Below are 11201 nucleotides of genomic sequence, written 5' to 3' on the forward strand. Positions count from 1 at the left end.
ACCATATTTATTCCATTAGACAGCCAAAAAACAAACAAACAAAACACTCTCCAGTTGTTCCATCTAGTAAACTAATTCTTTTTTTTTTTTTTTTTTATTGTTGGGGATTCATTGAGGGTACAATAAGCCAGGTTACACTGATTGCAATTGTTAGGTAAAGTCTCTCTTGCAATCATGTCTTGCCCCCATAAAGTGTGACACACACCAAGGCCCCACCCACCTCCTTCCTTCCCTCTTTCTGTTTCCCCCCCCATAACCATAATTGTCATTAATTGTCCTCATATCAAAATTGAGTACATAGGATTCATGCTTCTCCATTCTTGTGATGCTTTACTAAGAATAATATCTTCCACGTCCATCCAGGTTAATACGAAGGATGTAAAGTCTCCATTTTTTTTAATGGCTGAATAGTATTCCATGGTATACATATACCACAGCTTGTTAATCCATTCCTGGGTTGGTGGGCATTTAGGCTGTTTCCACATTTTGGCGATTGTGAATTGAGCTGCAATAAACAGTCTAGTACAAGTGTCCTTATGATAAAAGGATTTCTTTCCTTCTGGGTAGATGCCCAGTAATGGGATTGCAGGATCAAATGGGAGGTCTAGCTTGAGTGCTTTGAGGATTCTCCATACTTCCTTCCAGAAAGGTTGTACTAGTTTGCAGTCCCACCAGCAGTGTAAAAGTGTTCCCTTCTCTCCACATCCACGCCAGCATCTGCAGTTTTGAGATTTTGTGATGTGGGCCATTCTCACTGGGGTTAGATGATATCTCAGGGTTGTTTTGATTTGCATTTCTCTAATATATAGAGATGATGAACATTTTTTCATGTGTTTGTTAGCCATTCGTCTGTCGTCTTTAGAGAAAGTTCTATTCATGTCTCTTGCCCATTGATATGAGGGATTGTTGGCTTTTTTCATGTGGATTAATTTGAGTTCTCTATAGATCCTGGTTATCAAGCTTTTGTCTGATTGAAAATATGCAAATATCCTTTCCCATTGTGTAGGTTGTCTCTTTGCTTTGGTTATTGTCTCCTTAGCTGTACAGAAGCTTTTCAGTTTAATGAAGTCCCATTTGTTTATTTTTGTTGTTGTTGCAATTGCCATGGCAGTCTTCTTCATGAAGTCTTTCCCCAGGCCAATATCTTCCAGTGTTTTTCCTATGCTTTCTTGGAGGGTTTTTATTGTTTCATGCCTTAAGTTTAAGTCCTTTATCCATCTTGAATCAATTTTTGTGAGTGGGGAAAGGTGTGGGTCCAGTTTCAGTCTTTTACATGTAAACATCCAGTTCTCCCAACACCATTTATTGAATAGGGAGTCTTTCCCCCAGGGTATGTTCTTGTTTGGTTTATCAAAGATTAGGTGGTTGTAAGATGTTAGTTTCATTTCTTGGTTTTCCATTCGATTCCAAGTGTCTATGTCTCTGTTTTTGTGCCAGTACCATGCTGTCTTGAGCACTATGGCTTTGTAGTACAGACTAAAATCTGGTATGCTGATGCCCCCAGCTTTATTTTTATTACAGAGAACTGCCTTAGCTATACGGGGTTTTTTCCAGTTCCATACAAAACGCAGAATCATTTTTTCCAAATCTTGAAAGTATGATGTTGGTATTTTGATAGGAATGGCATTGAATAGGTAGATTGCTTTGGGAAGTATGGACATTTTAACAATGTTGATTCTTCCCATCCATGAGCATGGTATGTTCTTCCATTTGTTAATATCCTCTGCTATTTCCTTTCTGAGGATTTCATAGTTTTCTTTATACAGGTCCTTCACCTCCTTTGTTAGGTATATTCCTAGGTATTTGATTTTCTTTGAGACTATGGTGAAGGGAGTTGTGTCCTTAATTAGCTTCTCATCTTGACTGTTATTGGTGTACACAAAGGCTACTGACTTGTGGACATTGATTTTATATCCTGAAACATTACTGTATTTTTTGATGACTTCTAGGAGTCTTGTGGTTGAGTCTTTGGGGTTCTCTAAGTATAAGATCATGTCGTCAGCAAAGAGGGAGAGTTTGACCTCCTCTGCTCCCATTTGGATTCCCTTTATTTCCTTGTCTTGCCTAATTGTATTGGCTAGAACTTCCAGCACTATGTTGAATAGTAAAGGTGACAGAGGACAACCTTGTCTGGTTCCAGTTCTAAGAGGAAAAGCTTTCAGTTTTACTCCATTCAGTAAAATATTGGCTGTGGGTTTGTCATAGATAGCTTCAATCAGTTTTAGAAATGTGCCACCTATGCCTATACTCTTCAGAGTTCTAATTAGAAAAGGATGCTGGATTTTATCAAATGCTTTTTCTGCATCTATTGAGAGGATCATGTGATCTTTATTTTTGCCTCTGTTAATATGGTGGATAACGTTTATAGACTTGCGTATGTTAAACCAGCCTTGCATCCCTGGGATGAAGCCTACTTGATCATGATGAATGACTTTTTTGATGATAAGCTGTAATCTATTGGCTAGGATTTTGTTGAGAATTTTTGCGTCTATGTTCATGAGTGAGATTGGTCTGAAATTCTCCTCTTTGTTTGGGTCTTTTCCTGGTTTTGGTATCAGGGTGATGTTTGCTTCATAGAATGTGTTGGGGAAGATTCCTTCTTCCTCAATTTTTTGGAATAATTTCTGCAGTACAGGAATAAGCTCTTCCTTGAAGGTTTGATAGAATTCTGGAGTGAAGCCATCTGGACCAGGGCATTTTTTGATTGGAAGATTTTTTATTGTTTCTTTGATCTCAGTGCTTGAAATTGGTCTGTTCAGGAGCTCTATTTCTTCCTGGCTGAGTCTAGGGAGAGGGTGTGATTCCAAATATTGATCCATTTCTTTCACATTGTCAAATTTCTGGGCATAGAGTTTCTGGTAGTATTCAGAGATGATCTCTTGTATCTCTGTGGGATCAGTTGTTATTTCCCCTTTATAATTTCTGATTGAGGTTACTAGAGATTTTACTTTTCTATTCCTTGTTAGTCTGGCCAATGGTTTATCTATTTTATTTATTTTTTCAAAAAACCAACTCCTTGTTTCATTAATTTTCTGAATGATTCTTTTGTTTTCAATTTCATTGATCTCTGATTTGATTTTGGATATTTCTTTTCTTCTACTGAGTTTAGGCTTAGATTGTTCTTCTTTTTCCAATTCCATAAGATCTCTTGTAAGATTGTTGATGTGCTCTCTTTCAGTTTTTCGAATGTAGGCATCTAAAGCGATGAATTTTCCTCTCAAAACTGCTTTTGCAGTATCCCACAGGTTTTGGTAGCTTGTGTCTTCATTGTTGTTATGCTCAAGGAAGTTAATGATTTCCTGTTTTATTTCTTCCTGCACCCATCTGTTATTCAACAGAAGATTGTTTAATTTCCATGCCTTTGGGTGGGGTCGAGCATTTTTGTTAGAGTTGAGTTCCACCTTTAGTGCCTTATGGTCTGAGAAGATACAAGGTAAAATTTCAATTCTTTTGATTCTGTTGATATTTGTTTTGTGTCCCAGGATATGATCAATTTTGGAGAATGTTCCATGGGGTGATGAGAAGAATGTATATTCTTTATCTTTGGGGTGGAGTGTTCTATATGCGTCTATCAAGCACAGTTGTTCTAGAGTCTCATTTAAGTCTTTTATATCCTTGTTTAATTTCTGTTTAGAGGATCTGTCCAGCTCTGTAAGAGGAGTGTTAAAGTCCCCTGTTATGATGGTATTATCAGATATCATATTGCTCAGACTGAGTAAGGTCTGCTTCAAGAATCTGGGAGCATTTAAATTGGGTGCATAAATATTTAGAATTGAAATGTCTTCTTGTTGTATTTTTCCCTTGACCAATATAAAGTGACCATCTTTGTCTTTTTTGACTTTAGTTGCTTTAAATCCACATGTGTCTGAAAATAAGATTGCAACTCCTCTTTTCTTCTGAATTCCATTTGCCTGAAAAATTGTCTTCCAACCCTTGACTCGGAGCTTTAATTTGTCTTTTGAAGCCAGGTGTGTTTCTTGCAGACAGCAAATGGATGGCTTGTGTTTTTTAATCCAGTCAACCAATCTATGTCTCTTCAGTGGGGAATTCAAGCCATTAACATTTATTGAGATAATTGATAAGTGTGGTAGTATTCTATTCATCTTATTTTGTGAGAGTCCATTGCTTAGTTTTATCTTTTGCATCAGTGTGGAGGTTAGGTTCTGTCCTTTAATTTCTGAGTTCTTACTTTGCTGCTGATCCATTGTGGTGGTCAGTGTGCAGAACAGGTTGAAGTATTTCCTGTAGAGCTGGTCTTGTTGTGGCGAATTTCCTCAATGTTTGTATATCCGTAAATGATTTGATTTCTCCGTCAATTTTGAAGCTTAGCTTAGCAGGGTACAGAATTCTGGGCTGAAAATTGTTCTGTTTAAGTCGATTAAAGGTAGATGACCATTGTCTTCTTGCTTGGAAAGTTTCATTAGAGAAGTCTGCGGTCACTCTGATGGATTTGCCCCTGTAGGTCAACTGGCGCTTACTCCTGGCAGCTTGCAGAATCTTTTCTTTGGTCTTGACTTTGGACAGGTTCATCACAATGTGTCTTGGAGAAGCTCGGTTAGAGTTGAGGCGACCTGGGGTCCGATATCCCTCTGAAAGCAGTGTGTCAGAATCTTTGGTGATATTTGGGAAATTTTCTTTTATAATATTCTCTAGTATGGCTTCCATTCCTCTGGGGCATTCTTCTTCCCCTTCTGGAATTCCTATAACTCGTATGTTGGAACGCTTCATAAAGTCCCATAATTCTGACAGTGAACGTTCTGCTTTCTCTCTCTTCTTTTCTGCCTCTTTTACTATCTGAGTTATCTCAAAAACTTTGTCTTCTACCTCTGAAATTCTTTCTTCTGCATGGTCTAACCTGTTGCTGATACTTTCCATTGCATCTTTAAGTTCCCTGATCGACTGTTTCATTTCCTTCAGCTCTGCTATATCCTTTTTATATTCTTCATATCGTTCATCTCTTATTTGATTCTGTTTTTGAATTTCCTTTTGGTTATTTTCCACTTTATTAACAGTTTCCTTCATTGTTTCCATCATTTCCTTCATTGTTTTCGACATGTGTATTCTAAATTCCCTTTCTGTCATTCCTAACATTTCTGTATAGGTGGAATCCTCTGCAGTAGCTACCTCATGGTCCCTTGGCGGGGTAGTTCTGGACTGGTTCTTCATGTTGCCTGGAGTTTTCTGCTGATTCTTCCTCATGGGTGATTTCTTTTATCTGTTTACTTGCCCTAATTTTCCTTTCAATTCCTCTTGCTCTTTAAGTTCTTGTGCCTGTGGACTAAGGGTTACAGGACCAGAAGGGTGAGAAGGTTTAAGAGCAAAAAAGCGATGAAAGAAATGAGGACCGAGTGATAAGAAAAAAAAAAAAATGAAAAAAAAGAAAAATAGAGAAAGGAGAGTGGTTGGGTGAAAGGAATATTGACAAAAAGAAGAGAGGCACAGAAAGAGGAAGACAGAGCAATATAGGTGTACAGTAGGGTACTTTGATACAACCTTAAAAAAAAAAAAAACACCTTCTGGGGGTGCCAAGTGGGGTGGTTCCCTTGAGGTCAGCAGCTCTTTGCTAACCTGATCAGACACAGTACCCCACCTCCACCAAGTAGAGAGGAAAGACAAAAATGCTATAAATCAAACCAAAACAAGCAAACAGAAAACTTTACGGGATAAAATTGGCTGGAAAAACCAAATAATAGTGGTAGAAACACTAACAAAAATGAAGTTCTGATTATTGAAATAGGCAGCAATGGGAAATTATAATTAAACTAGAAAAATTGAGAAAGAAAAAGGATCTGTATGGAAAAGGTTGAACTTAAAAAACAAAACAACAATCTAGAACGTCAAAATAAACAAAAAAAAACAACCAAAACAAAAAAAAAACCAAACAAACAAACAAAAAAAAACACACACGCAACCAAAAACAAAGCAGTATGTATATGGAATTGAATATTGTCTGGGCAACACGTGGTCTTCTGGGGTATGAGATGTTAATCACAGTTCTGATACGACTGGAGGCTGCTAGTTTCTCGAACCCCAGCAGGTAGACACCCTAAATCTCTCTTCAGCCCACTTAAAAGGCACTTTGAACTTGTTCACTTACTGAGCAGAAGCTTTCTCAGGGAAGTGCTTGTTGCTGGAGTCACTGCTGAAGTGGCTATCCACTTACCCTGTGTGTCAAAACTGGTCTCCCTCTGCCCCCGAGGGTTAGGGCTGCAAGGCGGCTCAGACCCCGCCCTTAGGCTACTTGGTCGCTGGGTTACCAGCTCCCACCCAATTCCAGCTCTGCGACCCTGAGGGCGGAGCTTGCCAGGGCAGATCGCTCACAATGTCTGCCTGTGACCCAGAGCCAAACTCTATTAGCTCCGTCTGGCTCAGCGGCTCAGACTGGGGCCCTAGACAAAGGCCAAAGTTCTCCGCACTCCCGCTCAGGCTCTCCCCAAGGCAGTTCAGCTGAGTGCCAAGTCCAAAGACACCAAAACAGTTCACAGGTAAGGCCTTTCTGGTTTGCAGTCTCGCTGCTACTGAACTTACAGTTGCGGGCGGGTTTAGGCGGATTGAACACACGCGACCACTTGCCGGTTTTCCACTGTTTTAGTCCTCCTCTTGGGGTCCAGAAGTCTCTCGCTGACTCCCTGTATCCTCTCAGGGGTGATGATAGGCAGATCCCACCAGCCAGAGATGCCTGGAGTCCTATATCCCCAGACTCACGGTGCCCAGATGCAAGGAAGCTGTTACTCGGCTGCCATCTTGCTCCTCCTCTCTAGTAAACTAATTCTTTACTGATGACTATTGCTGCTCTATCAGGCAATGGTGGGAACTTAACACCGCCACATTGTGTTCCCATATATTCAATATCGTGTCTCCTGAGGCTTTGCCACATGCAATACTTCTCCAGAGATGGTGACATTTAGTCCTCAAGTGTGCAAACTGCATGATTTTGCATAGCAGGGGTGACAAGATGTCTCCTCAGCTTTGTAACCCATTCTAGGAGCACCATATCAGAGATAACCCCCCTCATGCTTCTAGCAGGAGGAGGAGAAGGGAAACCTGTTGAAATACACTAGAATATTTTGTTATTTTTAACAAGATCTGTCCTTGAGAAGAATTGTTTTAACAGAGCCTAACATAGGGAAATAACCAACTCCGGCCCACACTAACCATCCTGTCCCACCAAAGGGATGGGGAGTGGGTGGAGGACTGAGAAATACTTGTGAAATTTACAGTCCAGGTGCACAGGCTCACTAAAAGACTGAGACTAATAATAGGACTAGAACATGTCCCTTCCCCCTGCACACTAAAGTCCTATTTATAGCAGTTCTTTTACCTCAATCCATCAAGAAAAAATTATAAGGCATACTATTATGAAAGCCAAAAAACACATTTTGAAGAGACAGAACAAATATAAGAATAAGACTTCAATATGGCAGGGATATTGGAATTATCAGAAATAAAATTAACACTAGGACTATTGTGGTAAGTGTGGCTACAACTAACCAGTGAAAAAATCACCACAGCTCCTCTCCCTGGCTGGCAATAAACTACAGCTCACAACCTCTTCCTGAGGAGGGAGTGAGTGTATATATCTAATGCCTCAACTTCTCTGGGTGCTACCTGAGGAACTGGCTTCCATATTTCCTGCATTAAAGAGTAGACATGGCCTGGCATACTCTAGTCTGGGAATGACTCAGAACAAAGCAGTGGTTTAAGGTAATATCCAGGCATTCACTACAACTCCTCTCTCTGGTTCAATGCAGAGCAAGTGGGCAAACCACCTCAGCTACCAGCAACTCACTAGAAAGGGAAGGAGTTGGCTCATGGACCTAGCGTTTCAACTTCTACAGGACTTGGCTTCTGTCCCACCTATATCAGAGTCCTGACAGGACCTGGCACACTCTAGAGGCCTGAGGGGCACAAAGACTAAAGACAGAGGTTTGGACTAGCATGAAGATTTGATTGGCCCACAAAAGTTTGGGGCAAGTTGATTGGTAAAGTTCTTCTTCTATAAAAGGCAAATGAAAAAAAGGCGGAATTTTTTTCTAAGGCATGGGTACCAACACAAAGAGTCAAGGAAAATCAACAAACAGAGAAACATGATCCAAAGAAAGGAATAAGACAAAATTTTAGAAACTAACTCAAACAAAATAAATATATGTGAATTTCCTGACAGAGAATTCAAGATAAATGTTACCAAAATGCTCAATGAGTTTGTAAAGTAACATACAAACAGGAGAAAAAAATTAATAAAGAGATAGAAAATTTTATAAAGATCCAAACAAATCTTGGGGCTGAAGAGTACAACAGCTGAAGTAAAAAATGCAAAGAAAGGGTTTAACAGCTGACTACAGCAAGTAGATAACTTGAAGACGAATGACTTGAAATTATTCACCAGACATGTAAAAAGAAAAAGAGTAAAATTAGGTTAAGAGATAAATAATACACCATCAAAAAGAACAGCATATGCATCAAGGGAATCTCAGAAGAACAGAGAAAATGAACCAGAAAATTTATTCCAGAAATAATGGCAGGAAACTTCCCAAATTTGAGAAGGAAAGTGGATATTCAGATTCAAGAAGATTAGAGAACCCCAAATAAGATGAACATGAACCTAAATAAATACCCCCAAGGCACATTATATTCAAATTGTCAAAGTAAAAGATAAGGAATGAATTTTTTCATTTTTATTTATTTATTTATTTTTTGAGACAGAGCCTCAAGCTGTCACCCTGGGTAGAGTTCCATGGCATCACAGCTCACAGTAATCTCCAACTCCTGGGCTTAAGTGATTGTCTTGCCTCAGCCTCCCAAGTAGCTGGGACTACAAGCGCCCACCACAACACCTGGCTTTTTTTTTTTGCTTTTTTTTGAAACGGAGTCTCACTTTGTTGCCCTCATTAGAGTGCTGTGGCATCACAGATTGCAGCAACCTCCAACTCCTGGGCTTAAGCAATTCTCTTCCCTCAGCCTCCCAAGTAGCACCCACCACAACGCCCGGCTATTTTTGGTTGTAGTTGTCATTGTTGTTTGGCAGGTCCAGGCTGGATTCAAACCCACCAGTTCTGGTATATGTGGCTGGCACCTTAGCCACTTGAGCTACAGGCGCTGAGCCAAAGAATGGATTTTTTTTTTTTAATTGTTGAGGATTCATTGAGGGTACAATAAGCCAGGTTACACTGATTGCATTTGTTAGGTAAAGTCCCTCTCGCAATCATATCTTGCCCCAAAAAGGTGTGGCACACACCAAGGCCCCATCCCTCTCCCTCCTTCCTTCTCTCTGCTCTTCCTTTCCCCACCCCTCCCTCCTTCTTTCTCTCTCTGCTCCCAAGGAATAAATTTTGAAAATACCAAGGAGAAAGCAATGTGTCACATGTAAGAGGACCCTCTTAAGAATAGCAAAAGAGTTTTCCACACAAATCTTGCAGGCCAGAATAGTATGGGATGATATATTCAAAGTGCTGATAGTAAAAACGTTACCAATATACAAGCCTATATAATAGCAGCACTACCCTTCAACAATAAAAGAGAGAAATTCTCAGACAGAAAGGGGCTTCTCGGCCAGGCGCAGGGGCTCACACCTATAATCCTAACACTCTGGGAGGCTGAGGTGGGTGGATTTCCCTGAACTCCCAGGTTTGAGATCAGCCTAAGCAAAAGCAAGAATCCAGCTCAGAAAAAAAGAAAAGAAAAATAGCCGGGTATGTGGCAGGCACCTATACTCCCAGCTACTTGGGAGGCTGAGGCAAGAGAATCACTTGCACCCAAGAGTTTGAGGTTGCCATGAGCTATGACTTCACAGCACTCTACTAAGAGTGAGAAAGTGAGACTCTGTCTCAAAAGAAAAAAAAAAAGGAAGGGACTTCTCAGGCTTCTCATTCTAAAATGGCAGTGTAGAAGCACGCAAGCTTCACACACCCCCTCCCACACACACGGAAAACCAAAAATATACAATGCTGGGATTAATCAACAGCAATATCTCAGAACTCAAATTTGAGTTCTCTGGACCCTAGAGAGGTGAAAAAAGTCCAAGCAGACTGCAAAGGAATTGGACTTCTATATCTGCAATGCCCATCCTCCACCTCCATCTGCCCAGCACCAAGCCATGTGAAATTTTTCCCCTCACATTTTCTACAAAGTGAAATCAAGGTGGATAACCAGCTTCTTCATCATCTTGGGTTTTCAGGGAGCACATCTGTCCTTGCCTCAACCCCTGGAAGTATCAGGAGTGTCTGAGGGGAGAAATATCCCTTAGGATAGCCAGAGACAAAGGGATGGGGTAGGACTGCCATCCCCAGCCCCAGAAACTCTTTTCTACAGGTTCCCTGGGCATGAAGGCCTTACCAGCCTTCTCACACTGCTGGGCTACCCCCTTTGGGACTTCCTGCATTCAGAATAGGCCACACTCTGATTCTTTACTAGAGCCAAAACCTGGGCTTAAGGTACAATCTAGTGCTGAAAGGAAGAGGTAGAAAACTAGTAGGGGCTGGGGGGAGAAATTCAGCAGGTAAATTTATGAAGAATCTTTAAGCAAATATATCTAATATAAAACAAAATAAGCCAGACAGAGAAGACTATAATAATTCTTCAGTGCAAAGACATAGATGTGCTACATATCCAGAAGAAACAACAGCTAATGGGTGTCCATGACCTTCTCAAACAGACAAAGCAATGAACCAGTGACTGACTCTAGTTATGGCAATATGTGAGCAAGAATTCAAGATAGCAGTCTCAAGGACATTCAGTGATCTCCAAGATAATGTAGAAAAGCAATTCATAAGTTTATCTGAGAAATTTAAAGTGATTTATAACCAGAAGATAGGTCTTTAACTAGAAATTTAAGAGATTGAAATACTAACAAAAATAACCAGAAATCTTGGAAGTGAAAAATACATTTGATGAATTGAAAAATTCATTAGAGACTCTCAACGGTAGAATGCATAAAACAGAGGAAAGAATCAGTAAGCTTGAAGACAGTCCACTTGAAATTACACAGTCAGGGGGGTAACAAGAATAAAAAAGAATTCCTCTCAGAAATAAATTTCTGTTATTTACAAATAAAAAAAAAAAAGAATTCCTCTCAGCTGAGCCTAGAGTAGAGGGTCAGACATCCTTCCTATAAAGAGGCATTTAAGTAAGAAGCCTCTCCTGGGCTGTCTTAGCCTCACATTCAATTGGCAGGAGGAGTTGATGAAAAGGACAAAGAGCTGACT

The sequence above is a fragment of the Nycticebus coucang genome, chromosome 12 (assembly GCF_027406575.1).
Source record: "Nycticebus coucang isolate mNycCou1 chromosome 12, mNycCou1.pri, whole genome shotgun sequence".
Classification (NCBI taxonomy): domain Eukaryota; kingdom Metazoa; phylum Chordata; class Mammalia; order Primates; family Lorisidae; genus Nycticebus; species Nycticebus coucang.